Here is a 10,613-nt window from a genome sequence, read left to right as displayed (position 1 = left end):
AAATAGGGGATAATTAGCCTTTGTGAAATGTCTTGTTTTATGATTGATAACATTGACCTAAGATGTTTATATCCTCTATGATGAATGAGGCCATTTATGATATAGATTTTGTACAAGACCTTACTAGTTAACCAACACCCCATACTACCACTCATGTTTCAACTCTTGTTCTGTTTAGGAGGCTACATATATGGTCATTTTTGTTGTTTCTATGGGTGATTGGGGACTTCCTGAGTGGACAACCTTATTCCTGATTTTGTTTTTTTGGTTCCCTTTACATGTATCATCAGATGAAAACCAAATTATGATTTTGGTTTCAATAAAAATTCCATTCATATTCACTTTTACACATGTTTATGATTTACAAAAAGTTGATATACCAACCTCTAAGTATCCTAAATCACATGTTGCTGAGTTAGTTCTTTGATGAGTCTTCTGTAATATGACCTCTGTTGTGTGATCTGCCTAGCTTCTACACCTCATCTGAACCAAGGACCATTCCATCCCACACAAGTCGAGACCATTGACTATGTCTTGATTAAGGAAACTAATTGTGTTAGTTAACAACTCATCATAAACTTCTACATAAATTGGTAGATGACCAAGTCTATCAAATTTTCTCTTGCCTTTGTGGGGATTTCTGTAATTTTTTCCACCCTTTACCTTCAATATTTCAACCATGACATACATTAGGTGCAACCAAGTGTAGCTGATCAACTTGGGATCATAGATGTTATAGGCATCCACTACACTTTGAAAAAACTTGGGAATGCTTGGTGTTGTATAGACTATTTGCTACAGAAAAAACCTAAGTCAAGTACGTTGAGATCTGGGGACTGAGCTAGTTGTTGGATTAGGTTGATGTCAAACCCATCCTGTTTTGCTGCTTCTAACTACAGTGGATCATTTGGTGCTTTGTGTGGTCTGGCATTGTCCTGTTGTATCCAAATAGTTTTGCATCCAAAAGTTGGTCATTTAGCCATGATTGTCGCCAACAGTGTGTTTATAAGCATGTGTTTCATGGTTTTCTTGGTGATACTTTATTTTGCTTTTAATTCTAAAGGGCCCCTTTCTCTGTTGTTGCTCCTTCTTTAGGCTGCCACTTCATCAATACATGAGTATGTGCCTATTTTACCATCATATGTACACACCCCATTATCAACAAAAATAGTTCTTGAAATCCCCCATAAACACAACTTTTGTTGTGAAGTGTTTTGCTTGACATGTTTTGTATGGATCTTCCGCTTTTGATAATAAATATTACCTCTGTGTTATCTTGCTCATGAAAAACCATTTTTCATATATCTGTATCATATTGTAAAGTATGTCAAACCTTGGTTTCTCTGTTATTATTCTTGAGATTATATGTGACAGAACAAACTGCAATCTTGTGGTTTTGTGTCTATCTGTGAGATTTGGTTTGATGGTGTAACACCCCGTATTTTTATACCCGTTCAATAATTATTTGTATTAATTTATTTAATGAAAATGATTCCATATTTCTTTTATTAAAAATATATATTTTTTTACTAACTTTGACTCTACCTTTTGAAGTAGTAAAAAAAAAAAGAAAAAAACTAAATCCTAGATTTCCTAGGTGAACTAAGTCACCTAACTAATCTATTATAAAGATGGAGTAAGCAAAAGAAAAAAAAAAACAAAAGAAAAAAAAAGAGGCAAAAAGGGTTCAGTAAGCTTCCCCGTAGCCCTTCCCCTTTTATTTCTTTTTTTTTTTTTTGAAAGTAACATTAATTCATTGATTCAAAGTCATACGACATCTACAATAAAAGTCAATACTAAACAAATACATATCAAATGAAATAAATACAATTCTAATATGATAAAACCACGATCGTTGAGTAGATCTAACACTTCTGAAAACCCTTGTCTTTCACATCGCTGTCTGATGCAGCCTTCTGCAAGGGGTCTATCGATCTTTTGTAGTTTTGAAGTAGAATCGGATTCAATTCAAGTGATTGTAAACGAAGTCTTGACATCTGTTGCAACTCCGCACAAATTTTGATCAACAAATCAACATCTTGAAATACAGAAAAACCCAAAAATAAATTCTCTAAACTCTCACATGGAGAGAGATAAAACCCAATATATGGGTAGACATAACCCAATATATGGGTAGAAAAACTCTCCATTAGAGAGAACTAAGATTTATTGGAAACATAAACGTAAAAAGCTAGTAATAAAACCAGAAAAGGGCTTACCACCGCCCAAAAGGGTGGTGGTAGCCCCTAGATTGAAAATTAGGGTTTTGTGGGAGAGGAGAGAGAAGAGAGAAAAAGGAGGAGAGAGGAGGCTTCCCCTTTTATTTCTTCATTCTTCTTCATTCACCTTATTCTCCATCTATCTTTTCTCTAATTCTTGATCCAACACCATGAATTTATAAATTTTGTTCAACTTTATCACAATTCAAACCTTCTTCTCATCTATCTTTTATATTACTTGAGTTTGTGGGTATTTCAAAGAAGGAAAACTTGGCTCTTGATCTAGTGAATGTTTGGGGCGAAAATCAGATCAAAGGGGTGACTTTTGAGTCTTTTCTTGAGTAATTTCATTTCACTGTTCAAGTAAGTTCTAACTTATAGTTTCAATTTCGAATTTCAGTTTTGTTTAAGTTTCAAAGTTTGGGTATGTTAAATTAGGGTTCTTGGGTAAATTAAATTGGGGAAAATTTATGGTGTGCGAAATTTTTATGAAAGGTTCATGTTTGATGGTTAATTTGATTTAGTTAACATAATTTGGGGGTTTGATTTGCTAGTTGTTAGTTTCAAAATTATTATGAAATTTCCATTATGTTGGTTTGATGTGTATTGGTGTAGGTTGTGGTTTCATTACAAAACAGAGTAGTAATCTAAGCTTGATTCAATATGGTTTACTGTTATAAAAGTTTGTTTTCATTGTATGTTCTGTTTTGCACGCAGTTACTGTTTTGGCAATTTCTCAATGATTCTGTCGTTTTTAGACCTTGCTTCCTGCATGAAAGTTGTAGAGCTTGAAGAGTTAATGAATTTAGGCTCAAGAATTGCGTGATTTGGAGTTGTATACTAGGAGTTATGCCTTGTGCAAGTTCTTGCTGTTTAGCTGTTTTGGTGTTATGGTGGTGGCGGTAATATGTTATAGGGTAGTGAATAGTGATCATCTAAATTAGTTTTACAAAGTTCTAATACTGACATATTATTCTTTGGTCTTAAATACCAATTAGTTATATATTAGTATACTACACATATACTATTATCATATATATAGTACGTGTTTAGATTTTTGCTTTACCCACAAATGTTGCCACTTTCCTATACGATATGACTATAAATGCTGTATTATTTTAGAGTTAGGATATCTAGTAAGTCCTAATTATGCAATGATAAAATAGTTTGTGAGACAACTCTAGGTATACCACGAGTAATTATACTACATCTGTTATTATATTGTAGATTCCGGATTTATAGAAGAATCCTTCTGACTTGAGGTTGAGTTTGTTTGACTTTATTGCTGATAAGGTAAGATTTCATACTGTGCTTGTACAGATGAGTTGAGAAATTGTTTCATAATGTTTGGAAATTTATTTTTCCAATGAGATTGTTTTATGAAGTTTATACGTTGAGATTTAAATGGTTCTCGATATTTATATTGAAAGAGTTTATGAGATTATTCATGAGATTTATATAAAAGGAGGAAGTTCCTCAATGTTACCAAGTTGAGATTTTGAAAGGAGGAAGTTCCTCACCCTTACGAGGGTTTATAGAGTTTTATTGTGGGGTTGCCGGTAAGCGGTATTCTCCGAGTTTGGAAGTATGTTGAGTTAACATTGTCTCAACAATATATTTTAGTACTTGGGTGTATGTTGATCAATACACTTGCCATTAGTCTTCCTTCTTGGTTTGTTATCAAGTTAGGGGTATGCATACTAGGGACTTTGGTGTTTACCTTGTCTAGTGAGCCTAGCTAACTCATTGGATTTCTATTACTTCCTACTCACAGATTTCGAAAGGTTATATTTGAAAGTTTTACAGAATAGTTTAGAAAGAAAGAAAGATGGTTATTAGAAAGTTAATTTTTATATATATAATCTGTACACCTTTTAAATGAATTTGTAAGATATTCCTACATATCTTACCTATACATTGAACAGTTTTGTTTTATTACAGTAATAAATCTTGCTCAGCCTTTGGTTGATATTGTAGTGTTGAATGTGCAGGGACTTGAAGATAGTTAGCGCCAGTTGGGTTAAAGAGTGCGTTGGATCCCTTTTGATTTAATAGGACTTTTAAAAAGACTTCCGCTGTTATTCATTTGATTATAAGATTTATGTTCTGGTTTGTAATAATTATTTTACATTCTATTTAGTTGGTCTGTAATAATTAGTTAAAACTTTTGGTTATTGTTTTAGTTAGAACCATTAGCCTTGCGGTTATTATTAATAATTATCGCGGCGTAGCACCTTTGGATTTCCGAGTTTATTTTTATTAAGTTGATTTTAGAAGTATTGGAAATTCAGGGTTGTTACAGTTGGTATCAGAGCCAGGTTACTAAGATTTCCTTAAGATGACTTTAAACAAGAATAGGTAATTAAACTTATTAAAATTGAAAAGCCGTTGTGAGGAAGTGATATGGGAAGGCAAGGAATTATACTATTATGAGCTGATATATACTTCTCTTTTCGTGTTCTTGCTTGATTCATTTATTTAATTTCTTTTCTTTCTTTTGTTAAGAGTAATTTGGTAAGGGTGAATCATTTTTGGTTTATCTTTGTTTCTATTTTGCTTTTAAGATGTTGCATAGACACGCGCGTGCCAGAAACTCGAGCTCGAATCGTATGATGCATGGGATAGCTCAATCCACTCGAGCCTTAACTGATGCTATGGAGAAACTTGCTGAGGCTCAAGCGGCTGCTCTTAATACTCCTGTTACTCCTAATGATGGCAATGTTAGTTCAAAAACCGCTGTGATTTCTAAGGCAATTGACCAGAAGAAACCCTCTTCTTTTGATGGAAAAGGTGACCCTACTAAGATGGAGAACTGGATTAGAGAATTTGACAAATTTTTTACCACTTTCACTAGTAGAAAAAGGTCAATTCGCGTCGCCCCATTTGCGTCGCACAAACACGGAAACGACGCAAAAATACTATTTGCGTCGCATGCAACAATGAATCGACGCACATAACGAACGATGTGTGTCGTTTGTAACTAATGTGCGATGCAAATCATCTATGTGCGTCGCATGAAGCCTGTAGTGCGACGCACATAACAAAGTAATCTGCGTCGGACCCTTGGCCCATCCGACGCAGATCGGCCCAAAATCCACAATGCACGACTTTTAAACACTCCTCTCCTCTAACTTCTCTCAAACCCAAACTTCTCCCAAACCCTAACTTCATCTCTCTCTCTCTCACCTACCGTCATCTCTCTCTCTCACCTTACCAGCGTCTCTTGCTCTCTCACCTTACCATCGTATTCTTTCTCTCACCTTACCATCGTCTCTCTCTCACCTTATATTACCATCGTCTCTCTCTCACCCACCTTATACAGAACTCAACAACGACGCACCTTACCTTCGACGCAAGTGAATCTCAACAACGAAATCATTCATCTTCTTAGTTTCGTGAATCTCAACAATGAAATCTCAACAACGCAAGTGAATCGCACCTTACCTTCGACGCAAGTGACTTTCAAATTCGTTTTGTGAAGGTTTCTTTTCTTTCTTATTTTTCTTATATCTGATTTTTTTGTTTATTTTGACCTTTTTTTCGTTTTCAGATCTTTCGAAGTCTTGTAGTTGCGTTTGAGGTGAAGATCTGGATTGCTATGAAATTATATGAAATTCTCGAAGATCTGAAATTTCGACTGATTGCTATGAAGATTGCGTTTGAGTTTTGTATTTTTATTTTTAATTTTATCTCCCCTTCATCTTCTGATTAGGGTTAGAATTTCTTTTTTCTATTTTTGATTTAGTTTCTTGATTGTTCGTTTTTTTTTAGATCTGATGAGGATTAATAGTTACGATAAGTCCCATAGTGGGTGGGCTATTTTTAGATCTGATGAGGATTATTTTTAGATCTGATGAGGATCGACAATCATCGTTCATGGACAGGATAAACTTGTGTTGGGTACCCTTCAAGAACTCGAGCTTTGGAAGGAGAATGCGCTCAAAGATGGGTTTGAAGTGGGATATAGAAATCATCTAAATCTTTACAGAAAGGGATTTACTGCTTGTAAAGATTAACTCTGCACTCCTCTCTTTCTCATCACTCAGTTATATTTTTTTCAATTAAAATTATATAAAACCATGTAACATCTAGTATTTTTTGCTGTTTTTAAATTTAGATCTGATGATTTATAAAACAGCTGTATTCGAGTTTTTTGATTGTTTCAATTGTTTATTATCATCAAGTTGTATTTTAGATCTGATGTTCTTCATTTCCTTTTCAATTACTGCACACCTGTAACTTCTAGTTTTCGCTGTTCTCGTTACCACTACCAACTCCACTTTCTACGTTTTCTAGTTTTTTTTAAATAAAAAAATTTTTTTTTTTTAAAAAAAATTACAATTTGCGTCGCACGTGGCCCAAGGTGCGACGCAAATGATTCATCTGCGTCGCATCCTAGGCGATGTGCGACGCACATTACCCTTTGAGCTTGGTGAATTAGGCTAGCAAGATTCACTTGCGTCGCACCGTATACAGGTGCGACGCAAATAGGTGAACCATTTGCGTCGCACCTGTATACGACGCAAATCGTTATGAGTCATTTGCGTCGAGGGCTTTGGCGTCGCACCAAAGTCCGACGCAAATAGGCGCCTCACATCCGACGCAAATTGCCTTTTCTGCACTAGTGTTTCCAAGTCCCGAATGAGATGAGGGTTGATGCTGCTGCCTATTATCTGGTTGAGGATGCTGATATTTGGTGGACTCACAACAAGTTTGATCTGACTACTAAGGTGACTGTGGATGAGGAAGGAGAAGAGCTCATGGAAGAGAGAGAGTTTGGTTGGACTGAGTTCAAGAAGGCAATCCGTGATGAGTTCTTTCAGCCCATATGAGGAAGAGGAAGAGGAGCGGAGTTTAATGATCTCGTGCAGGGAGATATGTCAGTTCATGAGTTCTATGTGAATTCTAGGAGTTGTGCTCGTTTCGCTAAGGGGTTAGTTCCTGATGGAGCAGGAGAGAGCGGTGAAATTCGAGGAGAAGTTAGACCCCGTTCTTCATTCTAGGATGGGAGCTGGTGAGTATGCCACAGTGAAGGAGGTGTATACTCGTGCTTGTAATGCTGAGAGGATTGAGGAAAAGAGAGTAGCTGCAAAGAAGTTGAAATCCACTCCAGCAGGGTCTACTCAGGCGACAGAAAAGGTTGACAATCTGGTTCACTGGTTACAACAAAGGCAGAGGGGGGTTTCAATAAAAATGAAACTTTGGAACCGTGATTCTGGTGGTAACTATAACAAGGAGGTTCCAGTCAGCAGTATTCAAAGGACAACCAGAACTCCACTCCTTCCCGTAGCCAGCCCAAGGTGGATTCAGAGGACTGATCGGATTTTCTATTGCAAACGTTGTAGTGAGAACCACCCTGGCAAGGATTGTGATGGTAATTTAGTGGAGTGTAATCACTGTGGGAGGAAAGGGCATCGTGCTTATGAATGTTTTAGTAACCCTAGATCGAGGAACTTCAAGCCTGAGATGAGTTTGAGGAATGAGGCAAAGCAGATAAGAGACCACAGAATGGTAAACAGTCGCCCTGCTTTTCTAACCAGGGAATGCTGCACCTAATCCCAATGGAGGGACTGCAAATGCTACTCAGGGGCATAGAGGTGATGTGAGGAGGAACACTGGGCAGGTTCATGTGATGAACCAGACTGAGGCAAACACCAAGGGCAACGTGGTTACTGGTACTTTTTCTATTCATTCGATGTCCGTTTATGTGCTATTTGATTCTGGTGCTTCTCATTCTTTTGTGTCTGAACTTCTTGTGAAAAAGTTAGGGTTAGAGAACTCTAGGACTTGTATGTAGACATCTCTATTCCTTCTGATGTGATCATAACTTGTAATAATTTGTATCCAGATGTCCCTATTATGTGTGGTAGTAACACCCTAGTAGCTGATTTGATAGCTTTTCCTTTACATGATTTTGATGTAATTATAGGGATGGATTGACTTAGTAGGCATAAAGCCAAGATAGATTGTGAGAAACAAAAGGTGTCTGTAATTGGTCCTAGTGGAGTTCATGAGTTTTATAGAGGGTCTTCTTTGAAAATCATTTCTGCGTTGACTCTAAAATCCTATTTGAGGAAGGGTTGTCCTATGTACTTGTGCCATGTTCACGACACTAGTAAGGAAGAGCCACGTGTTGAGGATGTTCGTATTGCTAATGAGTTTGTAGATGTTTTTCCTGATGATATTCCTGGCATGCCTCCGAGACGTGATGTTGAGTTCAGTGTTGACTTGATGCCTGGAACTGGACCTATTTCTAAGCCTCCTTATAGAATGGCGCCTGCTGAAATGAAAGAATTTAAGGCTCAATTAGAAGAGTTGCTGGATAAGGGCTACATTCGGCCTAGTGTATCCCCATGGGGTGCACCTGTTTTGTTTGTGAAGAAGAAGGATGGGAGTCTTCGTCTATGCATTGATTATAGAGAACTGAACAATGTTACGGTGAAAAACAAGTACCCCTTGCCAAGAATAGATGATTTGTTTGATCAGTTGGTGGGAGCTGGAGTTTTCTCGAAGATTAATCTGAGATCTGGATACCATCAACTTCGTATTGCAGAGAATGATATTCCTAAGACAGCTTTCAGAACTCGCTATGGGCACTATGAGTTTACTGTTATGCCCTTTGGGTTGACTAATTCCACTAGTAGAAAAACGACAATTTGCGTCCCCTGATGTGCGTCGCACTTAAACGGAAATGACGCAAAAACCCTATTTGCGTCGCACATGAAGAAGAGTGCGACGCACATCTAAGCTATCTGCGTCGCATCGACCAAAGGTGCGTTGCAAAAGCTCAATGTGCGTCGGACCACGTGGCCCATATGACGCAAATGATTTTCACTATCTGCGTCGCATCGTATTTGTGTGCGTTGCAAAAGACCAAATTGCGTCGGACCACATGGCCCATCCGACGCAGATTTTGGCCCATCCAAATATTTAACCTAAAAACTCACCGCGCCTCTTCATTTTCCCCTCTCTCTCTCTCTCGCGCCTCTCTCCTCACAGTCTCTCAAACCCTAAAATTCCCCTCTCTCTCTCGCGCCTCTCTCCTCACATTCTCTCAAACCCTAAAACTCTATCTCTCTCCTCAAACTCTCTCTCTCTCTGGCGGTTCGTTCACCATCTCAGGCACAGATCTACGAATCGACGAACTCAATCAGATCTACGAATGCGTTCATCGTTCGTTTCAGGAACAGAGTTGGAGCATGTAATCCGTTTTTCGTTTACATCTCGTTCCCCATCTCTCTCTCCGACGGTTCGTTCACCATCTAAGGCACCGACGGTTCGTTCTTTCTTTTTCGTTTCATTTCGTCACAACCTCTCTCTCTCCGACGCAGGAACGCAACCTCTCCGGCGAAGTTTTTGATGTGAAGTTCAACGAAAAACGCCCCGACATCTTTGTTCATCTCTAGATCTGCTCCATCTTCGTTCAAAGAAACGCGCTGACATCCATGGCGAAGCGAAATACGAATGGTTAGGGTTCTGATTTCAATTCTTTCTCGATTTTTGTAAAAATAATAAGTCTCTACTAATTTCGTTTCGTCATAATCATAGTCGATGAATTACATCAGTTTAGTGCTCATCTTAAATTAGGATTTTGATTTTTTTTTTATCTTTTCTCATTTCAGAGATTTCGGTATTGTGCTCGAGTATGAGACACGAGCAGCAATTGATAGCCCAAACAGGAAGAAGATATCAGATCATTTGTTGATTTCACCAACTTCTGTATTGTTGTAATTTTCTTTTTTAATTTTCAGTAATTTTCTCATCTTAAGTTTCTGTAAATCATGTATTGTTTTTAGTTTTTTTTTCTGTAAACGGATGATTTGGATTTTAGTTTGGACACAACGCAGATTAATTTTTGCAATACTATTAAGATTTTCATTCTGTTTTAGATCTGATGTTTGAAGGATGCAAAAATATTTTTTTTTTAATAAAAAAGACCTGATTTGCGTCGCACATAATCACGGATGCGACGCAAATTCATTTTTTTTAAGCAAAAAATACCTGATTTGCGTAGCTCCAAGTGATTCATGCGACGCAAATCACTTAATGGGGTTAGAAATAGGGGGCTGGCAAGATCCACTTGCGTCGTACCATATACAGGTGCGACGCAAATAGCTGAACCATCTGCGTCGTTTCGCATACGACGCATATCTTTTCTGAGTCATTTGCGTCGAGGGCTTTGGCGTCGCACCAAAGTACGACGCAAATAGGCGCCTCACATCCGACGCAAATCGCCTTTTCTTCAGGCCGTACCTGGATAAGTTTGTGGTGGTGTTCATAGATGATATACTGATTTACTCAAAGGATGCTAGTGAGCATGAAGAGCATCTTCGCACTGTTCTGCAGGTATTGAGGGAGAATAAGTTGTATGCTAAGTTTTCCAAGTGCGAATTT

At 37.7% G+C, this 10,613-nt stretch overlaps 1 long non-coding RNA gene across 1 annotated transcript; it reads left to right on the top strand.

Annotated features, from left to right (window-relative positions):
* Window positions 1–2,316: 2,316 nt before the first annotated feature.
* On the top strand, window positions 2,317–4,520 carry LOC109133644 (uncharacterized). The gene is made up of 3 exons (XR_002038772.3): window positions 2,317–2,582; window positions 3,447–3,512; window positions 4,211–4,520. It is a non-coding gene; the product is annotated as an uncharacterized LOC109133644 (long non-coding RNA).
* The last annotated feature ends 6,093 nt before the right edge of the window (window positions 4,521–10,613 follow it).

Source organism: Beta vulgaris, chromosome 8 (genome assembly GCF_026745355.1).
Source record: "Beta vulgaris subsp. vulgaris cultivar EL10 chromosome 8, EL10.2, whole genome shotgun sequence".
NCBI classification, from domain to species: domain Eukaryota; kingdom Viridiplantae; phylum Streptophyta; class Magnoliopsida; order Caryophyllales; family Amaranthaceae; genus Beta; species Beta vulgaris.
Note: the sequence above shows the minus strand (reverse complement) of the source record. Positions and strands in the feature narration are given on the sequence as shown.